At 34.9% G+C, this 15,343-nt stretch overlaps 1 long non-coding RNA gene across 1 annotated transcript; it reads right to left on the bottom strand.

The window, feature by feature from the left end:
- Window positions 1–4,125: 4,125 nt before the first annotated feature.
- Window positions 4,126–5,707, bottom strand: LOC128222055 (uncharacterized). The gene is made up of 3 exons (XR_008259061.1): window positions 5,575–5,707; window positions 4,577–4,705; window positions 4,126–4,272 (listed from the first exon to the last, which is right to left on the bottom strand). It is a non-coding gene; the product is annotated as an uncharacterized LOC128222055 (long non-coding RNA).
- Window positions 5,708–15,343: the final 9,636 nt, after the last annotated feature.

The following is a 15,343-nucleotide window of genomic DNA, read 5'->3' as shown; positions in this document are numbered from 1 at the left end:
GGCCCATTTCCCGGGCTATCCCCGGTATACACCCGGACCTGGAGGGCGTTGTTACAATTGACTGGTGCATTATTAAGACTAAAGTATCCATTTCATAAACTATGTCGATTTAACTGCAACATTAGTAAAACATTCCTTTAAACAAATACACCCGAAAGGTAAAAACATGGCCCATTTCCCCGGCTATCCCCGGTATACACCCAAACCTGGGGGGGGGGGGGGGGCGGGGCGTGGTGACAATTGACTGGTGCTTAATTAAGACCATAGTGAAAGAAATCAGCTAAGTAGTGTGAAGGAAATGGTTCCTATTACCAGATGTAAATCCTTATAATTATTGGTCTTTCACACCTTCCATAAAGCAAGCAGTAAGTATTTCACAGTTTATTTATGAGTCCTTAATTTACATAGATACACTATCTACATACATTTATATACTAAAGCTATAAAATATAAGATAAATATGCACATGGCCATTTTAAATGAATAATGTGAAATGCATACAGTTATGTTGCAGTAGAATAAATTATCAATTATTATTAACAAAAACTAGGTAGCATATAATTATAATGAGGATAAAACATGAGCATTCAGCTGATACTGAAGACATTTTAAAAAAGAGAGTAAAAGATGAGTATATATTCTTGTAACAATAACATTCAATATTCATATTTGAAGATTTAACTTCAACACTATCCATTTCATAAAATATGTTGATTTAACTGCAGCATCAGTAAAACATTCCTTTGACCAAATGCATGAGTATAATCCCTGATTAACAGTAAATAAAACAATTAATTTTAATATCACATGTCAAAAGCATTATCACATTTGAAAAAAACTATATTGTTTACACAGAAAAAAATACAAATAAAATAAAAGTTAAGGAAGTTTTTTGTAAAAAATATGAATGCAATAAATTGTCCATTGAGGGAAGGGTCAAACATAAGCACATTACTCAACTTCATTTTTTCAAACCAAAAGATTTAAGGGGTTTACTTCCATTTTCAAAAACTAGTAACTAATATATTTTTTAAAGCACATTTCAATATCTGCACTATATTTCCATCACATAAGAGTTTCGTTTATAGTATAATTGTAGAATAAGTCTGTAATTAGAAAATAAATATATAAAAAAGTAACAGAAAAAATGCATGAATTTTTTTTAATTGAAAATGAAAACAAAAGTGAGCCTTACAAGTTTCAAATGTTTTATCATTTGAATGTGGAGGGCAACATAAGTGAATGAATAAGTTAATGCTAAAATATATTTAAGGCTTATACTAAGAATAACTGATAATCTATTGAAAAAGAATGGATTGAAAGTTACTACTACATGGTCTTAATTAAGCAGTGTAATGTACATGATTGTCAAGTTTAGAAGTTGTTAATAACTTTCCTGCTTGTACATGAACAAAAACAAGTACTTTTTGCTTTTGATTGTTTTCCTTTAAAGCATTGATATAAAATAAAGAAAAATCCACTTATTTGAGGTTGTCATTTCTGCACACATTTGATTATGGAGGAAAATATCAAAATGCAGTAAAAGTTTTGCTGTTACTTAAAGCTGCGCTCTCACAGATTTACTGTTTTGACAACTTTTTTTTAAATTTTTGTCTTCGAATTAGATTTTTTGTGTGTAAATATCTGCTTACCAGTGATGAAAGACTGCTGAGAAAAGATCAGATCGCAGATTTTCATATTTCCATTCCAAATTTAATGTTTTATGGCTTAAACCGTTACTAACGGTTAAATAAAAATGCATAAAACATCGTTTTGGGGACGGAATTTGAAAAGCTGTGATCTGATCTTTTGTCGGAAGTCTTTTATCATTGGTTTGCGGATATTTACGCAAAAACTTGTTCGTTCGAAGACAAAAAATAAAAAAGTTGTCAAAACGTTCAATCTGTGAGAGTGCAGCTTTAACATCAGAAATCACAATAAATGAAAAAAAAACAGGTATCACACATGTCAGAAAATAAATTACATAAAAAGCTGTTTAATTTCTGATAAAAATAGGATAGAAACTCTATCCCTAAACTACGACAAAAACAGTGCTATTACTTTGATATAAAGTCTTCTTAAGCATATATGTACATTTTTTTTGTCCTGAGTAATATCCCAAAATATGTCATTACATAAATATTTACCCGAATGTTGACAATATGTACTGTCACACTGGAAACCATGCAATATTTATTTTATTATACCGAACACAGTTACATTTATATACATATATAAGATTTTTACCATAACACAACTTTCAAGTTTAATCAATTTATTCTGTAATTATTGTTTGTTCACATTTAATAGCTGTCATTTTGTTGCAAATGTCGTTTAGAAATAAGGCAAACACCGGTTGTAACCAGATTCACAATACATTTTAATAAGCGCTTACCACCTCAGACTTGGGAAAACCTAAAAAAGCCTATTTTTAGAATCGCATGCTATGTGGTGTGAGACCACAGTTATTATGCCCCCTTTTGAAAAAAGTGGGGTATATTGTTTTGCACATGTCGGTCGGTCGGTCGGTCTGTCTGTCTGTCGGTCGGAATACCAAATGGTTTCCGATCAATAACTTGAGAACGCTTTGACCGAGGGACCTCATACTTGGTATGTGTATTGGTCATCACCAGCAGATGAACCCTATTGATTTTGAGGTCAGTGGGTCAAAGGTCAAGGTCAGTGTGACCTTTACATGAAAAACGGTTTCCGATCAATAACTTGAGAACGCTTTGACCCAGGAACCTCATACTTGGTAGGTGTATTGGTCATGACCAGCAGATGAACCCTATTGATTTTGAGGTCAGTGGGTCAAAGGTCAAGGTCAGTGTGACCTTAACATGAAAAACGGTTTCCGATCAATAACTTGAGAACGCTTTGACCCAGAGACCTCATACTAGGTAGGCTTATTGGTCATGACCAGCAGATGAACCCTATTGATTTTGAGGTCAGTGGGTCAAAGGTCAAGGTCAGTGTGACTGTAAGCTGAAAAAAGGTTTTCTGATTGTCCATATTTTAGTGTCCAAATCCTACTAACAATTTGGCTCCCAAGGGGGCATAAATGTTTCACTAACATCTCTTGTTTTTAATATATGTTTCATTTAGACACTAACCTGGCTTCTTACTTTAAAACAGTCCCAATTGAAAAACAAGTAACTGGCTGCTGTAGAACAATCCAAGACACAAAATTTAATAACAAGAAAACATAGGGTGGACTATTGCGTTTTCTCACAAAATTGAATAGTAAGACATGACCCTGAGGTCAAGACGGAATAAGGCTACAAACAACCAATTTACAAAGTTCCACAGGCAATGATTTTTCCAATTTTTACACTGAAAACTATCAGTTTTTGCAATACAGTGTCAAATTATGTTAAGTTCTATGCAAAAAGGCCACCTGTTTCTTCTCTTTCATTAAACTTTAATAAAATATTGGTATTTGAACACAAGCACTTTTTTTTCTATATTCACATCGGGTCAACAGGGGGCAGATAACTGTGGTCTTGAGCCTATTTAAGCAACATTTTTTCAGAAACAGACTTCAAATCTCCTATAGTTCAACTTAAGGCTATATGCAACACATACTGAAAGTTTGGCAATGATATATTAAGCACTAAATGAATGAGACAAGTATTAGCACCTGTGGTATTTTCATAAAAAAGCAGAAACAGCCATTTCCCTCAAACCTTTGAAGAGCCTTTTTTCCTTATGCATTGGAATAATTTGACAAAGTCACTTATATACAAAGGTAACAGAACTGTTCAGTTTAACAAAAGAAAATTAGTGATTATGTGTTTATAGTCAGTCTAAACACCACTATATATGCCAAATTGTATGCTTCTGTGACAAATGGGGCAAAAAAGGAAACGGCAAAAAAACCCACAAAAACTGAAAGATTCATGACAACTGCTAGTGTTTTCATCTATGAGGTTGCTATATGATGTAGAAAATGCAGATATAACATTATTATGCCCATTTAAAAAAAAAATACTTTAAGTATCTGTTTTGAAGGCTAGATTTGGCATTATTAATTCAGAGTACAGCACTTCACCATTGTCTGTAAGATGCTTATTTACACCTGATTTGCTATAAATCTCACTCTTTGGAATCATTTACACACAAACAAGTACTACAGAAATGACTAACATCTTCATTCTTCTGAAATATTGGATTCAGAGCTGCATCTCCTGGATTCAGATTGCAGGACTACAGCCGGGGGGTGGGGGTGGTGGAAAAGCCGCAGCTAACTGGAGCTTATTGGCACATCATGATCTGCAAGCAAGACACAAAAGCAATGTTTTACACTTATAAAACTATCTGCAACTACTGTTAAAGTTTGAAAAAGGCCTATAAACACTCATTTGAGGCATACACAATCTTTTATGAATCATAAATGTGATAAATATGCAGAAAAGTTCATGAGTTCAAGGATTTTCAGGACAATTTTATGAAATATATAGTCTTTTGGACATTTTACAATCAGTTATTAACAACTCAAAGGTTAATCTCATTTTATTGAGTACCCAGATGCATTTTGAAAGCATTAAAACCAGACATGCTTAGAATTTCTTCTTACTTGGAGACGGTATTCCTTTCTCGGAAATCCTTGCCGAGAACCGGTATGAAAAACCACACGAGACCACATTTTGACCAGCACTGGTTCTTGTCCTTGAAAATTCCTCTGTGGCTACAGCAACCAGGCTGGCTTTTGAAATAAGCAATAAATTAGGGTTTTTAAGACATTTATAATGTATTAAGGTTGGTTTTAATGCATGAAGGGACAAGCCTCTAATATTTATGAAAGCGGCTCACTTTTTTATTTCATTTGCCTTGAGAAATGTCAAGTTTTTCAATGTATAAACTGAATAAATGAATGAATTAATGAATGTATATATATGAATGATTGATTGAATTGATTAATGAATAAATGAAAGGTGGCATTATTTCTTTAAAATAGGGATCTCATTGTGTTGCTGTGATTGTTGAAGTAGATGTTTTCTTGTCCATAAGCTGAACATCATATGCACACTAATGCTTCAGTCAATTGTACCCACACCCCCCCTGGTCCGGGGGTTTACCGGGGAAAAAGGGCCGTGTTTTAACTTTCCAGGTGGCCCCGGTGACAGCGGTGGTTTTGCTTAAGCGCCAAATTTAGCGGAGGTGCGGGGGCATTTGGCCGGGGTTTAACCATCAGTTTGTCCCCGCAGGGCGGGGATTTTACCCCAGGTTGGCTGGACTGAAAGTCAAAGTCCCGGCTATTCCCCGGACCTGGGGGGGGGGGGGGGCGTGGTTACAATTGACTGGTGCAAAAATAAAACATCATTCTGCAGCAAATGTGTAGTAAGTTTTGATTAATTGCTTATAGAATTTGCAATTTATGTAATGTTTGCTTAAAAGAGCAAACAAAATGTGCGAGTAGATGCACAATACAGACACATACAAGTCAGCAGCTTCATTAGAAAATAATATTATTATCAAAGCCGCACCAGAAATGATGCACAAACAACATGAAAGAAATTCATTTAGAAATGGAACAAACAGTATCAATGGGCTTATATCTCCAAACTTACTCACTTTATACTTCAGTTTGGATACAATTTTCCATTATATGATCTTGAAGTGCTAACAAATTTTAGCATGTCGGTATATTGGCATACACCAAGTACAGCTCGGCGGGGTGGCAGGTGGGCTGTCTGGCTGGTTCATCATAATTTCCTCCCGGGTCTTTTTAAAATAAGAATGGAAATAACACAGCACCTACCCAAACATACAATCATTGACACCCTTATAGTATATACAACATACTCAATTAACACATCTCTGGCCTACCAGTTTAAATTGATGGGATTCAATATTTATTTGAGAGCACAGGTGTTCGTCACATAGCCTGGATACAGTAATACATTCTTTTTTTTTAAATATTTTTTTTTATTTTTAATATTTTTTTTATTTATTTATTTCGGTCAAGATAGTGAATACATGTCATTTAAAAAATTATTAGAAAATTAGTATAATTTATATATAATACTAATTTTCTTTCATGAAAAATTGAATAATTTTTTAAATGGCATATATTCACTATTTTGACCGAAATAAATAATAATTAAAATATTTTTTTTTTTTTTTTTTTATAAAAAACTGTATCCCGGCAATGTGACGAGCACCTTTGTTTGAGAGCTGGCTGAAATTTCAAACAGTAAAAAATATCTCAATATGTTTGAAACAGTGAAAGATTGTTTTTATTGTTTATAAATGTCTATAAATCACCACAAAGCATATATATAATAAAAATGTTTTGAATTTTGGTATGCATTGTAAATGTCTTGTTAATTTTACATAAACAATATCCTTTTTTAAGTAATTCATATAGACTGTTTTTTAAGAACAAATTGAGAAGAAGATATTTCTCGACCATATTCTATCTCAAGTCGAAACAGCTGTTAGGAAGAGTAAATTGCACACTGCATGAAGAAAAATCACTGATCTACAAGCAATTGTTAAAAACTTCTGAAAAATATTGCAAAAAACGCCACTGTTTTTGAGCTGAACTGATGACCCCGCATTTTCTGATTATATGCAGGAGAAAAAGGTATTATTAGCATTGCTTGTCGGGAGGGGTTTTGTCGGGAGGGGAAACCCCTCCCGAACCCACCCCATTTAAATAATTAATTAATTAAATGTCATTTTTTACTTTGTAGGAAAGAGTTTGTCTAAAACTGTCTTGCATGCTTAAACATGCCTTCAGCTGATTAATTTTGAAAAGAGGTTAACTTAAAGAAATTCTGTGCAGAAATATATGCCAGTTTAAGCGAGACATGTCAATACATTTCATCTCGCCTAATGGTATCCTTCTGAAAACCTTGTTAAAAGAATCACCGGTAAGACGCTGTAAGCTCTAGCGTTATCATGTAATTCTGCCAAAAAGAAACACTGCCTTTTATGCTTAAACCTCCCCCGGGTTCATAATCTATAATACTCACATTATAATGCTTGTTGAAACCAGGTCAAACATGCCAAATTTGATGGTTGTAAGGGGAGGGGAAACCCCTCCCGAACCCTCCCCTGTCAATCACATTATGAATTACTAAACATTTGATTTCATTGTTTGTGCTGAAGTGGTTTTTCTGTAATTTCATTCATACATCTTTATCGCTTAAATTATTCGCGAGTTATCTGCCCAATTAAATGAGCCATGACAAAAATGTTAATTCAATTTTAAACTGGGCATAATTACACTCAGGTTACCCACAATCGTGGCAGCAGTAAAAGAGCAGGAGTGCCTACATGTCGGCCTAAATGGTTAAAAGGACTGTGTCACATTTCGATGCCAAATTTATGATATTTTTCGACAATTTTCTTTTCTTTTCGCTATTTTATCATCTGTAAGACAGCCCCTTTAATGGACGGACGAGTCTAGTCTGTGTGAGTTGAAACCAGCTGCCCATTTAACTCAGTTGGCAAGAGCGCCGTGCTAGTGTTCCTGCGGCCGTGAGTCTGAGCCCCACACCAGGCTCACTTTTCTTCTCAGGTTTACCATAAGCATGCACAATGGTTTTTAATGAAAAAGGAATGTTTTTTAAGATTTAGTTTTCACTACTTAAGTTTTAACATTTTTATTCAATACTTTAATTTTACAATACAATACAACGAAGTACACAATCGCACAGTTAACAGTTAGTTTGGCATGTATAGTGATGAGTCATAAATTATGACCTGAAGGTCATATTATCTGGATACCGATTGCATCAATTTAGCTTGTTCATTATCCGTAAAAACCAACGTTATGTCATTATGGTGTCCAAACAGCAACGTATGAACGATTGAATTTTAATTCTTAGTACAACTCACCGTGAAAGCAACGTTAAATCCGTGTTATTGCATCATGATGAAAGTTTCAATATAATAGACACATTGAAGGAATACGTCACGCGCACCTGCAATGTGCCTATATGCAAATCATTGTTTACATCAGCTGTCGTAAAATGCGCATAAATACATTTAACTTAACTATTTCGATATACAGTTTAAACTGTATTTTTTAAGATGTGGGGTAAAAAAAACCAGAATTGTTATGACAAACCCTGTTCGTTTTGTATTATTATTGCAGAGTTATGAAATATAATTTCCGGTCAAAAGTAGTACTCTTTAGACGTGTATTCATTATATGTGTTCTCCACTCCTTTCATGGAAGTGCCGAAGGTGGATTGTACATGTACCTCGGGTATTTCCGTATTGATTTTCATTGGTTAACGGAGGTCAAACCCCGCCCTAAACATGTACAATTTGCTTGCCGGCATGCACGCGCTTTATATGAACAATGTATGACGAGCTTTTCTGGTTCTCATTTTCACGGTTCAGTGGTGCCCAAATTTTTTAATGCCTATCACTCCGGCAAAAAAGAAGTAGTCCCTTGCATACACGTACAAACCGTAAGAGGGCTTGTACAGACAAACGCGTCGCGTTTGTCTTCAAGCCCGTATTATGTTCGTAACAAATATTAAACTTTTGACTTTAAATTTTCTCTTATAATTCTAAAGAAACAGCATGGGGAACACCTAGTTGTACAACGGAGACATTTATTCGTTTTTAAAGGCATTGCTACCGATACACGTTCACTTTCAAGTATTGTTTAGCAACTTCTTTTGAACCTCTGTAAAAACGTAGCTACACGTACAATTACAAGTAGTGGTTAGAAACCTCTCTTATACCTCTGTAAAAAGGTAGCTACACGTACAATTACAAGTAGTGGTTAGAAACTTCTCTTATACCTCTGTTAAAACGTAGCTGCACGTACAATTACAAGTAGTGTTTAGCAACTTCTCTTATACCTCTGTTAAAACGTAGCTGCACGTACATTTACAAGTAGCGTTTAGAAACCTCTCGTATACCTCTGTAAAAACGTAGCTACACGTACAATTACAAGTAGTGGTTAGAAACCTCTCTTATACCTCTGTAAAAAGGTAGCTGCACGTACAATTACAAGTAGTGGTTAGAAACTTCTCTTATACCTCTGTTAAAACGTAGCTACACGTACAATTACAAGTAGTGGTTAGAAACCTCTCTTATACCTCTGTTAAAACGTAGCTAAACGTACAATTACAAGTAGCGTTTAGAAACCTCTCGTATACCTCTGTTAAAACGTAGCTACACGTACAATTACAAGTAGTGTTTAGCAACCTCTCGTATACCTCTGTGAAACGTAGCTAAACGTACAATTACAAGTAGCGTTTAGAAACCTCTCGTATACCTCTGTTAAAACGTAGCTACACGTACAATTACAAGTAGCGTTTAGAAACCTCTCGTATACCTCTGTTAAAACGTAGCTACACGTACAATTACAAGTAGTGGTTAGAAACTTCTCTTATACCTCTGTAAAAACGTAGCTACACGTACAATTACAAGAAGTGGTTAGAAACTTCTCGTATACCTCTGTAAAAAGGTAGCTACACGTACAATTACAAGTAGTGTTTAGAAACCTCTCTTATACCTCTGTAAAAAGGTAGCTACACGTACAATTACAAGTAGTGCTTAGAAACTTCTCGTATACCTCTGTAAAAAGGTAGCTAAACGTTTTATAACACGTTTTGTTTAGAAACCTCTCTTATACCTCTGTTAAAACGTAGCTAAACGTACAATTACAAGTAGTGGTTAGAAACCTCTCTTATACCTCTGTTAAAACGTAGCTACACGTACAATTACAAGTAGTGTTTAGCAACCTCTCGTATACCTCTGTAAAAACGTAGCTAAACGTACAATTACAAGTAGCGTTTAGAAACCTCTCGTATACCTCTGTTAAAACGTAGCTACGCGTACAATTACAAGTAGTGGTTAGAAACCTCTCTTATACCTCTGTAAAAAGGTAGCTACACGTACAATTACAAGTAGTGGTTAGAAACTTCTCGTATACCTCTGTAAAAAGGTAGCTAAACGTTTTATAACACGTTGTGTTTAGAAACCTCTCTTATACCTCTGTAAAAAGGTAGCTAAACGTACAATTACACCTAGTGTTTAGAAACCTCTCTCATACCTCTGTTAAAACGTAGCTAAACGCACAAATACAAGTAGTTTTTAGCAACCTGTCTAATGCCCCAGTGGAAGAGTCCTTACATACTAAGTACACGTAACGTTTCACAAAATTTCCAAAACTTCAGTAAAATAGTAGCTACACATACAAGTAGTCCTTCGCTAGCTCTCTGATACATCCGTAAAAGAGTCCTCCAAAAAAGGATAGAATGTTAGAGATGACCTAAAAGGACTCATTCGATGACTAATGTGGTTGATACTTTGTGACAGTAAATAAAGGGGAATCAATCCATTTTAACCATGTCGATTGTATTTTTATCACAAACAAGTTAAAAGTTAAATATTTAAAGTCTGTTTGCAAACTTCCATATCCCTACATTCGCTTTGTTGCACCCATCTATGCATGAAACAACACGAACACAAAACTCAACACGCTAGGCAGTATCAGATTCCGTCACGTCGGCGGTAGCCTCTTGCCTTTCATCGCTACCGGTGCGCTCATCCAGGGCACCTGAAGCAATAAAAACCAACTTCCGGAGCGCTAGTAGTGCTAGCCCGTGCACTGCAACCTCGGTTACCATCTCGCTGTGGTAGTTTTAAACCGGAAACACGTGGTTTGGAGGTATACCATGCGCCTCGCTGTCTTGCTCAACAGGCTCAAGACCACAGTTATCTGCCCCCCGTTGACCAAGATCCGGATGTGAATACAGAAACAAAGAGTGCTTGTGTTCAAATATCAATATTTTATTAAATTTGAATGAAAAAGAAGCAAAAAAAATTCTTTTTGCAGAGAACTTGACTGAATTTGACACTCTATTGCAGAAATTGATAGTTTTCAATGTAAATATTGGAAAAATCATAGCTTGTGGAAGTCTGAAAATTAGTTGTTTGCAGCCGATTGACTCCCTGGCGGAAGGGTTATGTATTTGAACTCAATTTTGACAGTCGGGTCAATGGTCAACATGGTGTTCTCTTGTGATTATATTTTGTGTCTTGAATTGTTCTAGAGATGCCATGTCCTTGTTTTTCAATTGGGGTGTGTATAAAGTCAAAAGCCAGGTTAGTGTCTATATGAAACATATAGTAAAAATAACTGTGGTCTCACGCCTGATATAGAGGAAGCTTTTGGAGGGGTGGCCTATTTTAAATTGTTATAAATTCTTAATTTATACAGCTATCTGGTTGAAATTTGGCCAGTTGACAGTGCTTAGCCATAGAATATTGGTGTTTGAGTATGAAATGTGAAAATCTTATATTACATAATATAAATTAATAATATATAATTTTCTTATATATTTTTGACATTTTTAAAAAAAACTACTTTCACTTTCAATTTAATGTTTGGAAATAGTTCCAAATGATGGTAACTAATGAATGAAAGCCACCTTTCATTAATTCATTCATTCATTCTATCAATCATTCATTTATATTCATTAATTCATTCATTTATTCAGTTTATTCATTGAAAAACTTGACATTTCTCAAGGCAAAATAAATAAAAAGTGAGCAGTTTTCATAAAGAATAGAGCCTTTTCCCTTAATGCATTAAAAAACACAACCTTAATACAGTATAAATGTTTTAAAAACCCTAATTTATTGCTTATTTTAATAGCCAGCCTGGTTGCTGTAGCCACAGAGGAATTTTCAAGGACAAGAACCAGTGCTGGTAAAACTGTGGTCTCTGTGGTTTTCCATACCGGCTCTCGGCAAGGATTTTCAAGAAAGGAATACCATCTCCAAGTAAGAAGAAATTCTAAGCATGTCTGGTTTGAATGCTTGCAAAATGCATCTGGGTACTCAATAAGATGAGATTTACCTTTGAGTTGTTAAAAACTGATTGCAAAATGTCCAAAAGACTATATATTCTATTAAATTTGTCCTGAAAATCTTTGAATTCATGAACTTTTCTGCATATTTATCACATTTATGACTATATTAAAGGTTGTGTATGCCTCAAATGAGTGTTTACAGGCCTTTTTCAAACTTTAACAGTAGTGGCAGATAGTTTTATTTGTGTAAAACATTGCTTTTGTGTCTTGCTTGCAGATCATGATGTGCCAATAAGCTCCAGTTAGCTGCGGCCTTTTCCCCAGGCGGTAGTCCTGCAATCTGAATCCAGGAGATGCAGCTCTGAATCCAATATTTCAGAAGAATGAAGATGTTAGTCAACTCTGTAGTACTTGTTTGTGTGTAAATGATTCCATTGAGTGAGATTTATAGCAAATCAGGTGTAAATAAGCATCTTATAGACAATAGTGAAGTGCTGTACTCTGAATTTAATGCCAAATCTAGCCTTCAAAACAGATTCTTAAAGTAAAAAAAAATTAAAAATGGGCATAATAATGCTATCTCTGCATTTTCTACATCATGTAGCCACCTCATACATGAAAACACTAGCAGTTGTCATGAATCTTTAAGTTTTGGTGTGTTTTTTGCCATTTCCTTTGTTGCGACATTTGTCCCGGAAGCCAACAATTTGGCATATAGTGTTGTTTAGACTGTCTATTAACACATGATCACTAAATTTCTTGTGTTAAACTGGACAGTTCTGTTACCTTTGTATATAAGTGGACCAGAAAAGCAAAATTTTGACAAGTTGAGGCAATTCAGTTTGGCTCTATGTCATTTTTTATATAAAACACTAAGCCGATGAAGTGGAAAAACCTTATTTTGCTTAGAAAAAAATCTTAAAAGAGTAGGCAGGCCAGTTTTGTGGTGCTGTTCTATAGACACTATTAAAAGCTACAAGGAAAACTTTACTTGGTCAAATTATTCCAATGCATAAGGAAATAATGGCTCTTCAAAGGTTTGCGGCTTAACATTTGATGGAAATGGCTGTTTCTGCTTTTTATGAAAATACCACAGGTGCTAATACTTGTCTCATTCATTAAGTGTTTGATATATCATTGCCAAACTTTCAGTATGTGTTGCATATAGCCTGAAGCTGAACTATAGGAGTTTTGAAGTCTGTTTCTGAAAAAATGTTGCTTAAATAGGCTCAAGACCACAGTTATCTGCCCCCCGTTGACCAAGATCCGGATGTGAATACAGAAACAAAGAGTGCTTGTGTTCAAGTATCAATATTTTATTAAATTTGAATGAAAAAGAAGCAAAAAATTTTCTTTTTGCAGAGAACTTGACTGAATTTGACACTCTATTGCAGAAATTGATAGTTTTCAATGTAAATATTGGAAAAATCATAGCTTGTGGAAGTCTGAAAATTAGTTGTTTGTAGCCGATTGACTCCCTGGCGGAAGGGTTATGTATTTGAACTCAATTTTGACAGTCGGGTCAATGGTCAACATGGTGTTCTCTTGTGATTATATTTTGTGTCTTGAATTGTTCTAGAGATGCCATGTCCTTGTTTTTCAATTGGGGTGTGTATAAAGTCAAAAGCCAGGTTAGTGTCTATATGAAACATATAGTAAAAATAACTGTGGTCTCACGCCAACAGTTGCATTGACCTCTGGACGATTGAAAACGTCAGCAAGATCTTGAGCAATATCTTCGTGAAGCTTGTCTATTTTGGTCAGGACAATCGCAAGTGGTATGCCTATACATGATAAAACAAGACTGATTTTAAAGCTGTACTCTCTCAGATTTACCGTTTTGACAACTTCTTTTAATTTTGGTCATGGAATGAGCCAATGTTTGCGTAATTTTTTGCAAATCAGTGATATAAAACTGCTGACAAAGGATAAGATCGAAAATTTTCATATTTGCGTTCAAAAAATAATGTTAATTAAAAATTAATGTTTTATGGCTAACGCGTTACTGACGGTTTAAGAAAAAATCCCAAAATATCAATTTTTAAACTTAAATATGAAAATCTGCGATCTGATATTTTAGCAACAGTCTTATATCACTGATTTCCATGGATTTTCGTAAAATTGCCCCGTTCCAAGACAAAAAATAAAAAAAGTTTGAAAACAAATGAATTATATCGATTACGGATTACATTCAGCTTTAAATTGTTCGAATCTGTATATTTCATAAACATCGTACCTTTTTCGAGCGCAAGGTTTTTGAGGTCGTTTAACAAGGTCATGGTCACTGCGAGAAGGTCATGTATTGTAGAAGAATCCAGCACAATAGCAACACAGTGGGTTTCCTCAGCAAACGATGGGCGGTGTACAAAACCAGGCGTCTTTGCTGATATGTGGCACGAACAAGAGAATTGCAAGATTATATACACGTAAACACACGTGTGCAAACATATTTCAGAGCAGGGTACACATACCCAAATAATTAAATTGTGAAAGAAAATGTTTTATTCTTTGTCAGCAATGGTATTTCATAGAAGCCCCTGTTGATGAACTTAACTCAAACGACGAATTAATCAATACAGTAGTTTTAAGCTTAGCTACATACAAATTAACCGGAGGCTTCAAAATATTTGCTAATGATATAACAGTACCTCAAAGGAGGAGGGAACATGACCATCCAGCAGGAAGTAGATGCTCAACGAATCCATCCCCGAATGGTCCCCAATACCTGGCATGTCACAAAGCCTGAGGTTGAGACATGAGCCGCTAGTTTTGCGTACTGAGTAAGATATGTGCTGTAAACAATATATTAATACCTCATGATTACGTTGAAGACAGATACCTTTTCATTGTAATGTTTTGTTTTAATTTCAACGAAAGTCGTTTCATCCAGTATCATGAGCGTGTATTATAATAAATGATTCATTTATGGAACCTTTTATTAGTCAGCATCATTTAGATTGTGACTTTTAGAACTACTTCTATCTTAAATGTTAGTTTTCTAATGATCTTATCTCCAAGGTATTTATGTAAGACAACCATCGTGAGCGTTTTGTTAACATCTGTCGGCCAAAGGGGGGATGACCGGATACAAAATAGAAACCGGAAGTTTGTTATTACAAATCGTCTTGGTGGAATTATTGACGCAAGCTCTTCTTTTAACTTTGACGTATACTGAAGCAGATCAAGTAACATTAACATGAAGAAAAAATCAATACAGTAACTGCAAGTCCTCTTTACCTTAAAATGTTCAGCATTTGTCTCGTTAACTTCTGTGTTTCAATTCATGCATTATATTACATTGAACGAGCTGTAGTTAGTGTAAAATGTTGTTAGAGAAGACGGTATGCTGAATATTTTAAGTTGAAGAAAATTAATTATTTTTTTGACTAACCGTTTAATTGGAGTGGTGAATATGGCAAAGCTTTGTGGCCGTAATACCTGTGTCCCCCGACTTTATTGGTAAATACAACTACAGGAAATAACATTTTCAAAGGAAAGGAAAGCTAAAAGCTGCTTTAATACGACGGGGCTTCCGTTTTTCGGTCTGGCTA

This window comes from Mya arenaria, chromosome 16, assembly GCF_026914265.1.
Source record: "Mya arenaria isolate MELC-2E11 chromosome 16, ASM2691426v1".
Lineage (NCBI taxonomy): Eukaryota > Metazoa > Mollusca > Bivalvia > Myida > Myidae > Mya > Mya arenaria.
This window is presented reverse-complemented; position numbering and strand designations above follow the sequence as displayed.